The sequence below is a fragment of the Dermacentor albipictus genome, chromosome 10, assembly GCF_038994185.2.
Source record: "Dermacentor albipictus isolate Rhodes 1998 colony chromosome 10, USDA_Dalb.pri_finalv2, whole genome shotgun sequence".
Taxonomy (NCBI): domain Eukaryota; kingdom Metazoa; phylum Arthropoda; class Arachnida; order Ixodida; family Ixodidae; genus Dermacentor; species Dermacentor albipictus.
The window spans coordinates 98,209,756-98,226,424 of NC_091830.1; the positions used below are offsets into that span (position 1 = coordinate 98,209,756).

The 16,669-nt window shown below is 45.7% G+C and overlaps 1 long non-coding RNA gene across 1 annotated transcript; it reads right to left on the reverse strand.

The window, feature by feature from the left end:
- Positions 1–766: 766 nt before the first annotated feature.
- On the reverse strand, positions 767–5,964 carry LOC135897310 (uncharacterized). Its single transcript, XR_010563006.2, has 3 exons — positions 5,868–5,964; positions 2,848–3,004; positions 767–1,031 (listed from the first exon to the last, which is right to left on the reverse strand). It is a non-coding gene; the product is annotated as an uncharacterized lncRNA (long non-coding RNA).
- Between the last annotated feature and the right edge of the window lie 10,705 nt (positions 5,965–16,669).

The following is a 16,669-nucleotide window of genomic DNA, read 5'->3' on the forward strand; positions in this document are numbered from 1 at the left end:
AAAAAAAAGCATACGTAACAGCTAAGATTTCCAGCGCGCGAGAAGGTGTACACATCGCTCTCGCTTTTGGCACACTCAACATCGTCGTTGCCGCCGTTGCCGCCATCGTTTTCCGTATCGGCTGTCGGTTCGAACATGTACGGCGAAAATACAAGCTGTCCGAGACAGCGAGAACGTTCCATAATGCTTACAACTCAGCTATGCAGCCAGAACAGAACATGCTACGCTCTCAAACGGCGGCGCCGACCGGCGACTGCCGCCACTGACGTCACAGCGGCTCCGACCAATCACGGGCAACAGCGGCGTTCGCGCGATACCCTGAGGCGCTGGTGCGCGTTTTCATGAAAAAACAGCCGCTTGCGCTTGTTTCCGCCCTTTTTGAACGTGATATTCGTGTTCAGGGGACTCAAAACTGTAGAATGCCGCAGAGAACTCATTTTTTTCGAAAAGTGTTTCAGCTTCCCTTTAAGACTTTGCAAGCACAGAGAATGCACTATGCAAAATACTCAGAAAATAATTAGTAGTTTTATAGTAAATGAAAAAAAAATTATTTGTGCTGTTCTTGCAGCGCGTCGGGGCTATATCTAACTATAGGATATAGCTAGTAACTCAATATATTACATAGTGTTTACATAGAAGAACGCCGTATTCCCCGCGGTGGGTTGTGCAGTATGACGTAGGATCAATGAAACAACCACTTCAAACGAGCGTACAGCATGCGCTAACTTTTGTCGTTTTGGGGGTTCATTCGCGGACTCTGTAACCGTAGTGTCAGCCTTGTTCGCCGATAAACGACTGCGTTTATTCGACCAAGTGTCGCTTCGAATCATTCCATTCCATTTCCAATGTTGAGCTGCAGGCCACCCTGAACCAACGGGGGACGAGCGAGGACAGGCCTGCGCGTGCGCAATCCGATAGGAGTGTAGGGGGCAACAGGGTATCCGTGTGCGGCGTCGCCAAGATGTCCACCGTTATCTCCAACGCTCATTCCTGCCGCGAGACAGCAGGTCCCCACCGTGACGCAACATTGCCTGCAAAATAAATTTGCATAAGTAAATACATCATAAAAACACCACAAATCATTGGTTTCTCCGAATTTTTCCCGCCAGCTTACGGTACACGTTTTCGTCTTCAAGATGCAAACGCGTTAATGCCAACGCGAAGAGCAGCTTCAGTAAGAATTTACGTGTAGTTATACCCCAATAATGCGGTGCACATTCAGTTGCGATCGAGACCAACCGGCATCGGAATCCGCTATCGTGGCTGCCTTCATTACGCAAATTATGGAAGGAACGTAATCGACATACGTAATTTTCATCCCGATTTCGCACAATCGTGATCCAAAATGATGTGTGCGATGGGAGTATAAAAGCTGTTCACAGCTTTTTTAAAGCGGAATCTGCTTCGTGAACGGAAATAAACTTCATTAATACATTAGTTCAATATTTTGAACTAGTATAGTACCTTAGACAAGTTAATTTGTAGTATAAAGGGCTCTTTCTCGTGGTGTCGTACACCCGACCCGCGAGTTGCCGTTTCACGTGCCGCGGTATCGGTAGGCCGTCCAGCGCTCGTCCTTGTCGTCTGGTATTCGTCCGTCTTTTTTTTTTTTGCATTGCCACCTTTTCAAATATGTACCAACCGGCCCAATTCGCCACATTTTTCTGTTTTTTTTTTCAATTTCCCTCTAATAGATCAATTATTAGAAGCGATAATGGGTGCCAAAGATTGGTGTTCCTTGAAATTCGGCCCCAAATCCCCAGCGCCGCTGCGTCAATGTGACGGCACAGATGTCAGAGTTTTCTTATCAGTTCATTAAGGCGTCTCTGCCTCAGCTCATGTTTCTCAAATTTGCTAACCTCAGCCGTTGGCTTGTTGATATCAATACAATACAGGAAAACATTACCGATAACATTTTAGCTACACCGCACGAGGTGACATCAAAATCCATGTCGTGACGGTTGAATGACGCGGGATTTTTCATCCGTCGCTGCCAGTCGACTATAGCTTTTTCTTTTTGACTTACCAGGCCTCTTGTCACGGTAACATTGTTTTCTTTCTTATTACAGCGAAGCCGTTAGCCTCTTGGTGGTCAGCATTTTTCGCGTCCGTCCTCGAGCAGAACTTACCATCAGCAGTGGCTCATACCCCCGCTAAGCAAGCAAAATGCAATGGCTCATACCCCGTCGTAATGCAGATGCTACAAACACTCAGCAAAAGGAAGCGAACAGCGCATACATTAATTGAAATCACCTATACAGGAAACATAACAGCGGAAGTTTCAATAAAAATGAAACTCAAGACAAGCATCCGAATCATAAGTAAAGCATTGTATAAGTAGCAGTTGTAGTGGTGGTTTTCCGACAGGTTCTTTGGACATCCTACTTTCGCACGACCGGGATGGCGAGTCAACCTTTTTTTTTTAATTGAAAAGCGTAATTTACTTGTCGAGCTCACGCTATTCTTCTCAGCATTCATTTGGGGATGGAGTAAAATGCGTATTCTACAACATTTCCAGACATGGCCTGTGCCATCGTCTCCGCCTGGTAATTACAAAGTGCAGTACTAAATTCATCAGGCTCAAATGTTATGCAATGCTTCAGTAGGCTTCTATCTAGATTATTCAGTAGATTTCAGTTGTCGTAACAGCTTCCGAACGTAAAAGTAATTTAATTCTGGGGCTTTACGTATCAAACCAGAGATTTCAATATGAGTTACGGCGTAGCGGGGGACTCTGGGATAATTTTGTTCACCAGGAGATATTTAACATACCCCCAATGTGCGAGACGTGGATGTTTTCGCATTTCGTTCCGAACGTAGCTGACATCGGCAAACTGAGGCACGCACCTTGCAGCCAACACGTTCAGCGTGGGGCAATTGCATCCGTGAGATCCTCCGCCCATGCCGACTGCGAGATGTGCTTGGCGCACAGCTATGGCGATGGCACACACCGACATCGCACAGAAAACGGCTGCGGCGATAGCATTCATGATGGATCCTTAAGCTGCAAATAGAAATAATGGGAATAATGATTGCACAGCACAAGAAACACTGATTGTGCAATAGGTGACCTTGAAAGCACTTCGCTGAAAGCTGCGGAGCCTAACTACGAAAAAGGCTTGTAAATCATCATATGTGATGATATTGACAGTGCTGATGTCACTCTTTATTTATAAGGTGCATGAAATAGAATTTCTTTGTGTTAGACGAGTGAAGACAACCGCTGCCTAAGAAACGGGACCGACGTGACAAAATACAAGGTCTTTACTGTTAAGGCAGCGTTTACTTATTGGAGATATGTGCTGCCCTAATTTTTCACGTATATAAAAAAAGTGTAGTAAGTGATCAACTCCTAGCGCAATACTTATTCTACCTTTATTTTATACTGTATCACCTAAACGAGAACCAGTTCATTTCGTTTGAGATTAGAAGGTCAGGAGACCAACCATGACTTGCCCACATTTGCAGTGTTGCCGATGTGGAACGATTTATGCTCTATTGAAACACCTGTCGGATATGATGCTACTGTTCACATCTGTGAAGTGTCATGCACTGGCCACCTTCTAAAGTGAAATGTGACATTTTGCTTCTAAATTACGTTGCTTCCTTCCTGCACATACGGTTGGATTATTACATGTGATTCGATTATGTGGCGATTGAGGTAGCAAGAACAAAAAATGACTGCTATCATTGCTTCAGTCTTGCTGGATCCGATGAGCAGCAGAAAACGCTTTAATAAAAAGAAGACGTGAAGACATGTAAGCGTATAAATGAAGTAGAGCTTTTTAAGCACTCCTGTAAATTCGCCACGTTGGTTAATAATTTGTTGTCGTCGCATATGCTGCTGCATTTATAATGAAGGACGAGGGTGACGACGAAAAATCGCGGACACTGTATTCGCGCAATACTATAATTTACGAGTTAACGCTGTGGCCCGAGGATACATGTGATATCCACAGTGCAAGCACGGAATAGCTGATCTGATAATAAAGATTAGTGCTGACAACTACAATATTTTGTTACGGTGCAGTTGAAAAGAAATGGTATAAGAGTCGCCCTTAAGGTAATCAATGCAGGCACTGTCATTGATATTAACAGCAGGGTGTCTGTTGTAAATTCATCTTAATGCAAATATTATATTAAGTTGCGTTATTGAAAAAGTGTTGGGAGTGAAGGCAAAAAAAAACTGACAAGGCTCTACTGAAGTGAGAAGTTTGATTTGAAGTTAAGTTGCGGCAGGCGTGAAAACAATGCAGAGTTTTGTTATAGCGTGAAATGCTCAATATAGCGTTAGCGCGAGAGAGAAAGGTAACAACATTTTACGCTTCAGAATGCAGTGGAAACTAATATTTTATAATAGTGGAATTGAGGGGAAAGGAAATACAAACCGATACACACGCGGCGCGAACAAAATACAAATGGCTCCAAATTACGAGTAAATCAAAAGCAAACCTAATGTCTACCTACTCTAACGCTGCATCGGTATTAGCGTACTGCGCCAGCTATATTTTTTTCTTTTTCGCTAATATTTACAATCCACACGAAATTAGAGGTGGTGAGCCACCATACGAAACGCAACGCACAGGTAAACAAGTGCTCTAGGGCACTGAGATTGGGAAGCGTGCTCGGCTTGGAATGCGCGCAACGACATCATAGAATATATAGACCTTTGCAGTTATTACGCTATCATTCCAATTGAAACCGCAGTACTAGAATAGCTGACAGCCACATGTACTCCTCCGAAGCTGCAAGAAAATCTGTAAGCATGCGCCTTTTGTACACCTGTCTATATCTCGGGGTCTATTTTAGCTGGAGATGCGGCCAATTTCTGAGAGCAAGACACTGTCACCATGGCGACAGGCTCGTGGCGAAAAAGTCCATTTGCGTGCCAGCGCATATCTGGAAGTGCACCAGTCTCCTGAGCATGCAACCCGCTCGTTCGGATAGCTGACCTACTTTCTTGTTTCCACTTTCTACTCTTCCATTTCACTTACTCCGAGTGCAGGACAGCAAACTTGACTCTCGTCTGCCTGGTCTCCCTGCCTTATTTGTTATTGAATTCACTTTCCTTTTTGTTATGGCTAAGGCGTGAAACAATCGAGGCTAACTATCGAGGCTAAACTCGTTGCTAACTAGTGTGCCAAGCACAACAGCATGACACACCCGAAGGAGACAGCAGTCAGTTCTGCGGGCGTGGCCATGTTGCCCTATACACAACGCAGCAACTAGACGCGCTAGCATTGAACTATATATCCAGAAAACAGGGTACACGCGCAAGAGCCCTTCATTATGACGAGTAAATAATAGCGAAAACGCAGTAACAATAGACCCGCACCGCGAAAGTTAGATGGGCTTAAACCGACTGAACATTGAAGAATATAGGCACTTAAATGCGCAGCGTGTACCTCGCAATCCTAGCACTAAATATTTGCGTTTCCTGCTATATGCTACGCCAGAGCTGCCTAATCTTCCCTAGTTGTGTCAGTAGCCAGGCGACAGCGGAAGGGTGAAAGTTCTGGCTATGGACTCATGGATACAGAAAAGCTTTGCCGGGCTTATTATTTATATGTCACTGTTTGAATGTTGCCGACACTGGTGAATGATTTCACAAGCTTTAACACAAGCATAAGACCTATACAATCCAGCGAAGAAAAGACGACATTTGGTTTCTACGTGAACACGTTGGCGGCAGTGAAAAATGGCTTCTTCATGAAGCTTGGAATTACTCGCATACACTTCCTAAGTTTAAGTGCAGCTGAAAAGACACCTAACTTAAACAGCGCGTACTGTTTCCTTTTAAAGCGTTTTCTCGGAATATTTTAGTGACCATTCCATTTCAGTTGAGGTGTGACAGTCGGTGCACTTGCCTTTCAATTCCGGGGAAGTCGATGTCGGGCGTTGCTCGGTATTGCTTGACTGCGTCTGTTCGTAAAACTTTTCCAAAGCCTTGGGAGAAATGCGCGCATTATATATGCACCCCATGACCTGTTGCAAACTGGAATGTGAGTGCAATCGGCAGCCTGCTGCTTCAGCGAAGATAATAAAATAGTAGATGAAAAGAAACGCTTTGGGAAGCTGATAACACAACAGTGATATTAGTATCTCGTGCTGACCATCTACGAATGATCCAGAGTAATCAGCGCTTCCCAAAAATTAGGATTTCTCCAGCGCTCTGAGATATGATGACTGATGAACTATATTAAATATTACAAGTTGCAGATTCGTTTTGGGTCTAAGATATAGAGCAATGAAATCTATTCCTTCTTTTTTCCTTTAAACAGTTGATACCGGCCAAATTTTGCGTCTAGATAAATAATTAAGGCGAAGTAATTAATCATATATTCAGGGAACCCGCATGGGTTTCCTTTGAAACACTTAGCTACATTTAGGTGGATGTCTCATTTTCCCTTTATTTATTCTTTCAAACGTCTCCCAAATTTAGAACTCCAATCTCGCAAAGAAAATTGAAAGCCCCGTAGTTGCCAATTAGGCATTCCCTAGTCAGGAAGGGCGATTAGACTGTTTCTGGGTGCGCTGAATAATAATAATAATAATAATAATAATAATAATAATAATAATAATAATAATAATAATAATAATAATATTAATAATAATAATGCAATATAGAGCGAAAACATACGTTTAACTCCTAGAAGCTTCGGCAGGCTGCATGAACTTCCCATACTCGCTCAAGTGGCCAAGTATGATGGACTCGTCCGCTTGTTATTGCAGCTGTTTTATCCAGCGCACAGATCCTGTGAAAGACTGAATATATCATGAGGTCACCTGAAGTTGTTCAGGGCACCCAAGGAGAGCGTCTGAATTTGCAAGCATAAGTAATGCCCCACCCACCCCGCGTATGATATCTGGGTCCACTAAACGAGACTTCTTCCCGTGAATTCCATCACAGAGACTGACTTTGCGTAGCCTGAATTGCAAAACAACTAACTTATGTACAATATCTTGGTAGTATTTAAATGGAAAAACAAATGCTGGATGACTGCATTTCTTTCGCGTAATTTAATGAAGGGTACCTTTCCACACGACTATGAATAAGCGCTGGGAGTAAACCGGAGAATTGACAGCATAGAACATCCGACAGCATTTTAAGATGCCTTATCACGACCTGCAAATAATTTCATAGGTGCATGTTTATGACCCGCTCATAAAATTTCGCAGTGCGTCACAACTGCTGCCTAAAGCCCTGTGCGATTCTTGTCTTCCGTTTCCTTTGCAAGAAATTTGTTCGGGACTTACAACTGCGGAGTTTTGAAGGACGGACACTTCTAGACGCTTTACACTGTTCCTTTTAGCCTTTTAACATGTAGCGCCGCGCACTTACGTGACCCATGGAGCAGTATACAGCAAAAAGCTGTCCTCAGACACCGGCACTAAGAGCCTCTGCGCTTGAATCTTCTGATATTCCAGAGAAATGGGGAAGGGCAAGTGGTCGGAAACGTGCAAAAACTGCATGGCTTGACGGTGTCTTCCACAGCGTTGCGTCATGTGACTTCGAGCACAGCTGCCTTTTGATATGCGGCGTCTTATTGTGTTTTTTTTTATCGAAAGCACTGAAAAAAATTTTGCAAACATAGACGAAGGTGATTGTCAGAGTAAACGAGAAGCTAGTGCGCAATACTGAATTAGGTAAACGGTACACAACAGCAAAAGTTATGCTGCTGATGTGGGCAGCGGTGTTTGACGTCGGAATGATGACGATGGAGATACCACTGCGACAACGACGGAAGCATCACTGAGGTGGCCTGACAACAAAGAAATCACAGCAGCGCGACGATGACGACGGCGTGACCTGATCGCATGACAGCGGCAGCGCGACCTGCGCTTTATTCTCTCCGCGTTTGCTCCGAGGAAGCCTGGATACTCCTTCGACATTTCGCTTTAATATCAACCAGATAACAGCCACATTGGAAGTCAGTCCAAGCGATGCTGTGGTGAGGCGGCAGAGAGAAAAGCACATCTTCACGAGAGACGCGCCGCAGACCGGCGACGAACGCGCCCAGGGACCGTCAGTGCAGGCGGTGGAGAAACGCGACCCAGCGCCAGCACCGACCACCGCATGTATACTGGGTGTCTAAGTTAAATTGGACCGAGATGTTTTTTTTTTAATCCCACCACCTAATGTGAAACCGTACCGACTGCATAGCAGCCGTACTCGCGTATACTCACAGCCAGTATTTCTCCATTACGAGGTACTAATGAATTTATTGGTTTTAATTAGTGAACTTCTCAGTTATTGCATAAAGCGCAAACATACCAATTACAATGTTGTAGGGCACCTCCGGTAACTTCCGTGTCTAGCAGTTGTTTCGAGCTCAGCTTTGCCTCGTTGGTTTTTCCGAGAAGAAACAAAAGCGTGCGAAGCATCCAAAATCGCAAATAGATACGCGCTGAAACGCCGCTACTCGAGCGCTCCTAAGGGAATAGCCACAGATACGCGGCTTTACTACCGGCGACAGCTCGATACCGAGCTTCACGCTATGTGGTGGTCGCGGCATCATTAGAACGCGGCCCTGACGCATTGATAAGCGCAGCGGAGCCGTGCGGCGGAGGAGGGATTTTGAAGCCGGGAAACCGTGACGTCGCACTTGGGACTGTGATTTTGCGCACTAATCTTGTTCTGAAAATAGGCGGGCCTGGAACTTACGTTTTCTTTTCTTGTTCCCTTTCCCGATAGAAACAAACCTTGCGCAGGCTATGTCCATCTAATGCGTTTTGGCGGATCCGTAGTGCCAGCATGTGCTGTAGTCGATTACGTAAATCATGTTTGCTTGAAGTGTGAGCGGTTAGATAATAACGGGAGATCTGAACGGTACCACACCAAACAGTCGTGCCCCTCACGAATGATCGGAAGGCCAAAATGATCCTGGCTTTAGGGGCCAGCGCACGGCTACAAGAGGAAGGCAGCCAAGCTGCTCCGCATGTGGCATGGTGAAGGACGCCCTAGTCCGTCAACAATACTTAGAACCTACGAAATCCTTTGCGAGGCGGGTAGCTTCACAAGAAACCGACGGTGGATCAAGAAGCGGAAACATACGTTTTGGCATTCTTTGCTGCTAAGACTCACGGTAGTGTGCACGACGCCAGTGCGAAGGCCAGAACCTCAAGGCCATCTGTGTGGAGGATTTAAAAGAAAATGTCATATGCACCCGTACCTTGTAGATCTTCATCGAAAACTTGAAGACCGAGATTTTGAAAAACAGACTTGACTTTGCCAATTGGGTTCTCATGAAATGTGAGAACCGGAATTTTTCATCCGCAGGCTTTGGTAGGATGAGGCTAATTTCTCCAGAAACACGGAAGGTAATATTCACAACTCGATAGAATGATAGAAATCCCCACTGGCTGGCCAAAACACGACTCCAATACCAGTGGTTGTTTATTGTGTGGTTCGGTATATTTGATGGCAACATCATCGGAGTCATCTTTTTTAACAAAACACTAGCAAAACACTAGAATTTTCCGCAGCTGTGGCTGGCTAAGTGCACTACGGATGTGCACTGGGGCCATTGGGTATGTGCCAATGTCTCTAGTTTGCTTTCCATCTTATATCTTAACACAATAAACATTCTACATTACTTGCTATCAATATAAACACCGTGCAGCGAATAATATCCACATAACCGTTCACTACATAACATTTACATTATTCATAGAACTGTTGGCTACGAATTATTCCATGCTTCGGATTACGTGGACGTCAACTAAGGTGTTTGAACGTCTTGTTTTCACTGGCTTTACTCAACAATAAAATAACAAAAACAAAGATGTATAGGATGGATTTCTCATTTGTTGCCATTTGTGTACTGACGACGCCACCCGCACAGGTGGCGAAACGTCTATGTTTTTGTTATTTTATTGTTGAGTAAAGCCAGTGAAAACAACACGTTGAAGTATGAGTTCCCCAGGCTTTTGGAACATTTTTTCACGTCAACTAAAGTTTACTAAGACAATTTCTTTTTTGATGTGAGCTTCGAGCGTCCCACTATTTAAAACGCGTGACCAGCCTGAAAATATTTTTTCATATCTCGAAATTTCGCCCAAAGGAAGAATAATTGACTCCGAGAGCAAACTGTTAGACAGCTATATGCACTAAGGGTAGTAGTTTTATTAGCTGTGAAGCGTGCAGTAAACATTCGCTTACTAAATTACCGTCATGGCGCCACGCGCGCACAAGCAAACATGAACACATCTGACTCGATAACAAATACTGGCTGTCAGTACACTTGAGTGATGAAGACTGGCAGCACCGTCGAACGCATTCTCCTTCGTGGCTGCCTCTCGCTTCAACGAAAACCACGCACGCGATAACACAGTGCACGCGAAGCCGTGAGCTCTTTCGGGCCGGCTAGGTTTCGAGCGCAATTCATAATAAACTCCAAGGGCGCTATTCTTGACACGCATGGCTGCTGCACGGCCGCCATTATTCGCCATGTTGACTCTCTGATTTGCTGTGGAGAGCTCACGCGCCTTGAAGTTTGTGCCGGGAAACGGAAGTTTTGCGAAATGCAATTTTGCGTTTTCCTCAAGATGACGAAACGTGACATGGAGCTGCAAATTTTATGGACTGATACACTTTTTTTGGCCCTTGGAAGCTATATTGCGACGTTAGCGCTTCAAAAAGAATGTGGGCCGTAGCGTACAGAACACAGTGCAATGCAACGGCAACTTCGCGAATATGTCGTGGCGATCCAAGATAGCCGCATGCAGCTTGCTGATATGGGGATGGAATATGCTGTGGGGAGCGTCACAGGAAGGGCCGTTTCGTAAACGTGAATTTGACGTTGTGTGACGTTGCGCTGGGCCGCCATTGCAAATTTCCGCCATAATTTGTCGTGCGGCGGGCCGTGCGAAATATGCTAACATGCAGCCATATGCAATGGCGCCAAGAGGAATGCGTATCGCCACATTTTCCCCATCGTTTGGCGCAATGAAAATCTTTTGTTCATAACGCATACTCATAGTATTTGCATCGCTCTCGGGTGGTGTTGGCATTTGTGTATTGGGCCACCATTTCTTTTTAAAAGAACGCATTTATACGAAATAGTATTGCTTGTACATAGCAAACTTTCTGCAACGTTGTCCAGCTTTCACTGCGGCGTTTGCATTGTAATCTACGCAAGGCGGCGCCTTGAAGTTTCCTCCCGCGGTGCGAATAACCAGCGAACTGAACAAGAGATGGCAGCGCCGGCGCTTGAGTCGCGCTAGCGGATATCTCTGGCTCGCACAACGTTATCGGTGACATTCGGCCGTTTCTCAGCCAGGCGACTCGGGCTGAGTCACTTGCGTCTCGCGAGATAGCAATAACGTGGCCTAGAACGTGTGCTCATCACCACTGGTCGGTCACTTACGTTGCCTCGAGGTAGAAAACAAGCGCGTTGGCGCCAACATACGATGACTCATTCCATTTCCCGGGTACACGCAGCCTAGCTAATGAAGCAGACGACGGCTTGTACACAGCAGACGACGGAAGCGAGAAGCGTTTTCGACAGAATAATCATGCGCTTTGAGCTAGCTGCTTTATTTTTACTGCGGAGGAAAACTGTTTTGCTTTACCGAGAACCTTAGGTTCAGTGACTTCATGTCAGTTTCTCAGGCAAAGCGTCCAGTCTGCGTCACGTTACGAAAGCAAGATGGGGCCCCCAGCACCTTTTTATTCGCGTCTCGTCTGTGTCCCCCACCGAACAATATGGCGGAATGTCCAGAATAGCGCCATGCGCAGTAGCGGCCAGAGTAGAAGCGGAAACACACATTGCCCCGCTTCCCGGTCGCGTGTTTCTATTTACGCCCAAGCCCAGTGATTTTTACCCAAGCAGAAGTACCCAAGCCCAGGTACTTTTTCACCGATGTGCCATGGCAAGCGCCCTAGATCCTTCTAGGCACTTGGTGGGACTAGGGAGATGTTACGCCTGGGCGCAGAATCTGCTTGCCCAGCTGTCACTAACAGAAAATATCTCTTCAAAACACGCCGGCTAGGCTATTTCGAAATAGGAGTTGCGTGCGGAAGCTGAACTAACACTTGACGAAATTTTTCAGTCTGGATGAGGGGATAAATGGGATGTGATGAGAAGTTGGTCGTGGTGTGCGAGGCGCTTCGATCTACAAAAGCTGGGATAATTGGGGCTTGTAGGGCTTCTTGCACCACGAGCCACATCATCGCTGCGCTCAAGCGTCCTTTCCCTTTTGACAGAGCTCTCTCTCTTCCAGCCGAAATAGCAAGGCGCTGCCGCCACACACGACGCATATTAAACAGACTATAGCGCGACTTACAGGAACAAAAAAGAGATATCCCGCGGAAACGCCTCTGGGAGTTGGACTAAGTATGCGTAAGCATTATGCCACTTGCTCATCTCGACGCAGCCCGGTGTCATTAATAACAGAGAGGTTTAGCTTGTCCGGTATTCGAATAACCGCAGGCGGACGGGGCGTTGGGGAGGAGATGTAAACGGGAGCATCTTGCATGGTGCCGTCACCTCGTGGTGCAGAGCTCAAACAGACAAAAACAGCTAATATTGCAGCAAGCAAGTGTATTCTACTTTTCTGTGTGTGTTTAAATTTTTTGCAGCAGCACGATTACGCAGCGCCGAAAATTTATAACCAGCAGTGAAGTAGAATGCACTTGCTTAATGCAGTATCAGCTGTTGTTGTATCTTTAAGCTCTGCGCCACCAGGTGGCTGCACCATGCAGCCCGCTCACGTTTACGCCTCCGTCCCAACGCCCTGCCTGCGCTTACCGGAACACTGGACAAGCTAAACCTATCTAATCTTATGAAACTTGATTACGACAGTACTAACGACAGCCCAGTAGCAGCACGAACTGGTGCCGACAGCGGCGCAAGGAGCATTGATGACGCAAGCAAAGTACTGCAGGTGGAAACGCCAGGTGCGCTGATGACGTTCCAATCATTATAAGCCGTTATCGCTCTTTAGCGCCTTATCTATCCGCGTCAAACCATTATTGAGCCGTGAACGTACTCAGGCGACGGCTTCTTATGGCACTGCCGCGCGGACTGCACCTTGAAAGGAATCTGCGATGCCCTCAAAGAGTGCTGACTGCTAATAGCTTCGCGCGCTGTGTTCTCGCTGTTTTGAAGAGACTCGCGCGACCGTGACATGATAGCCATCTGCGAAAGTGGCAGTGTGAGGCTTCTGCCGAGGACAGCGTCACGGCGTCCTCGCCATTTCGTTGGCGTTGAAGCGGGAAGCATGGGTAAAGGCAAATTCGCTCGCTGCTGCGGGCGCTATGTGGAAAGCGGTCGTATTATTACGGGACGCACGAAGGGGCGGTTTTCCCGTTGAGTAAGCATATAAATGCTTACACATTTAAAATTAAAGATTACCTACAACGCCTAAACTCTGCGAATGGGGGCTGGCCCGAGTAGACTGCGTGCCCAGGCACAGCTAGGGACACAATACCAAATACCTAGAAGGATCTAGGGAGCGTGCCGTGGTGCTTCGGCGAGAAAGTACCTAGAAACGCGGTACGTGCTGGCGGCGCAGCGGGCGAGCACTGGGCTTGGGCGTAAATAGAAACACGCTTCCCTGTCTCCTAGCGCATGCACATCTCCCCGCTCACCCCTTGAGCGAGCGAAAATTTGCGCGCACCATACCAACACCTCCTAGACAAGAAGGCCTGAGTGCTCGGCGAGTGACGTCACGGAGAAGAGGCCGGCGGCACGCTTGGGGATACGGAGGGGATCGCGGCTTGCTTCACCTAGCAGCAGTATGCTTCCATTGACTACTCCACACTTTGCCTTCAGTTCAAACTGCGGAATGAGCAGCAGACACCTTACAAAGCATTTATTTACAGGTACAGATACAAAACAGCTTTGTAAAGCTTGTGCAGGTATTGATGCCAGTAGCTTTTTATAGCGTCGTGCTTTGTCGTCTTTGTAATGTACGTTTTCTGTGAATTATTATTAATAATAATATTATTATTATACCCCATACTTCATACCTATTACTTCAAATAAATTGAATCCATAAAAACTTTTCCTTCTGTATTTTTGCACTTCTGGTTTTTATGGCCCTGCAATGATGAATGTAACGCACTTGATTAGATTTACAATTGCGTATGAACAATCTTATTGGGACACATGTATTTATTCCAATATAGATTATGCTTAAACGAATGATTTCGTTTTCGACGCACTAATTACCGCAGTCTACTAAATTACAACTCCAATAAGTTGAGAAATGGGATATGAAAGATACGTGCAGCTATTTACAAGGAAACAGCTGCCTTATTGCGCGGAGTTTCAGCTTTTCTCTTCCTTGCCTTAGCACTGGCATCCAATATTTTGTCATTCATCTTGAAGGAGTAGTTCTTCAATGAAATATTCGTGCTACACCACAAAATGTGCCTTAACACAAATTCACATTTGTGTCCATCCTCGCGGGCGCCGAAGCCTGAGGAATCATCACTTTCTGTAATTAAGCGATTCACCTTTCAGTATTTTTCAAAAGCAACTATTTAAAAAAGTTCGGAGCATCTTACCCTGGAATGCGGTAATACAATGAAGTCTGCACGGGGTAGCGCCCCAATCCAGGCACCCTGGGCTTCGTCATCTTGCGGGAACTTGAAGATATGATTTTTCTGCTCCGATTTGTACATGTAATTGCTCTGGCAATTTGGGCACGCAGCACTTATTAGGCATATCTTGTCACGGCACTCCACATTCCGGGGCAATGAAGACTCGCGGTACACACAATCGCAAGCACAGCACAAGTGTCGAGACAACATGCACTGGTCACGTCTAGAAAAAATGTGCGTTCGGAAACATGCAACAGCATGGCCGAGCATGCCGGGACTTGTTTATACCCCGAAGCTATTCAAGGACCAGCAGGGCTCCTGGAACTAATCGAATTGTTGTCGCCGCCGTCGTCATCTCTGTATTCTCCGAATACCCGGGGATAACCATTGTATATCTTCCGCGCTTCATTTTAAACACAGCTGCGGCGCTCGTAGCTTCCTAGCACGCTGCATGGAACTTCCATGTAGGCCTCTTGCGTGACGCGGCTCAAGGGCAGAGGGTCAGTATAGGCCTGAAGTTCTCTAAAGGGTGTTGACCCTACCCACTTTTCTCCCTCGCGTGCGTAGAGACGTTGCCGCACCAAGCATTCTCGGCCCGCCTTAGCGTGCTTTCCCTCGCACATAAAGCATGAAGCGCGGGACCGCGAACTTATCGCACTTGGACTTCATACCGAACCACAAGGCGACGCCGAAGCCGGCGGCTGAAATTCGCCTGGAGTGTCCGTATAATTGCTATCGCAATAAATCTTCAATCTGGCCTACACAGTGCAAAGTTGTCTTACGCTTCTGCGAAACGGCGATGGCAATTGTGTTAGTTATGGCGAGACAGCGATGGCAAACCGACCTTTACGTACTTCCTAAAGCACGTAGTGACCGAAACCATGAGCCTAAATGTAATTTTTAGGTTTTCATGCAGCTGACGGAAAGACGGAAGATAAATTGTCACAAACAGGAATAGGTGCGCAGTAGACAAATCTTTGCATAATGCCGCACTAAAGGCCTAATTTGACGCAGTGTTGGTACCACTCCGTAGTGAGCATTTAGCATTTGATGACCAATGAATAAAATACTATATGCCCAAGGCTATTAAATTTTACAGTGGCAAACGCAATCAGCAAAATGGCCCGCGCGTTGTCGACGCAGATCTTTCAAAAAAGTTAACGTACGACGTAGCACCTAAGCGTCTGCAGCCTAACACGTTCGCATTGGCGAATAAAAAAATTTGACCAGGTATACGTATTTAATGCGCTCATTCTCTAACTGTAATGCTTTACCCGTAATCTCCCCAACGCATTACACGGTCTACCCAGCTCCATTTTTTTTTCTCTTAGTGTCAAGTTCTCTATCGGCCGTTTGCTCTCTCTTTGTCTGTTGAAGTTGAAGTTGAAGTTGAAGTTTATTTACATCGCCAAAAAAATCAACGATGCGGGTAGGCCCGGACAAAAAGTGAACTCAATCACTTGAGGGACGCCCGAGCCCCCCTGTACAAGGCACACAGCGAAAACGCAAAGTGTAAAAGTCATAGTAACACTCTGGCTATTTAACAAGGGCAAAAATATCTCGTATATGCGTGAGTTTGAACAAAGCATCAACAGAAAAATCACAGCATAATAGTAAAAAAAACACACACACACAGAAATGCATAGCAGCAAGATAAAATTACACAGGATACATCGCAGCAAGATACGAAAAAAAAGAATACATGAACGCGGCTTTCAAAAAGAAGATATTAGTGAATTAATGCACTTCTCATGTCAACAAGTGAACATGTTTCAGGAATTATACCCCTTGACAGTAATTTATTCAAAACAGTGGGCAGGCTATGTCGGAGCATCTGTTGCCCGTACATTGTACGGGAGAAGGGAATGTGCCAAATTTCTTTTTTGCGAAAGGAGTATTCTGAAAGATTTTGACTGAGACAGGGTAATTCAAGAAAACTAAGCTGATTATTTTGGATACAACGCTTATATTTTAATGCTAAGTAATATTCGTACACGGAATTAATCGGCAAAATTTGGTAACGAGCAAACAGTTCCCGAGTGTGAGCAAGGTAGTCTACATTTGCAATGTAGCGTACAGCTTTCTTTTGAAGCATACATATTTTATTAATATTTGTTT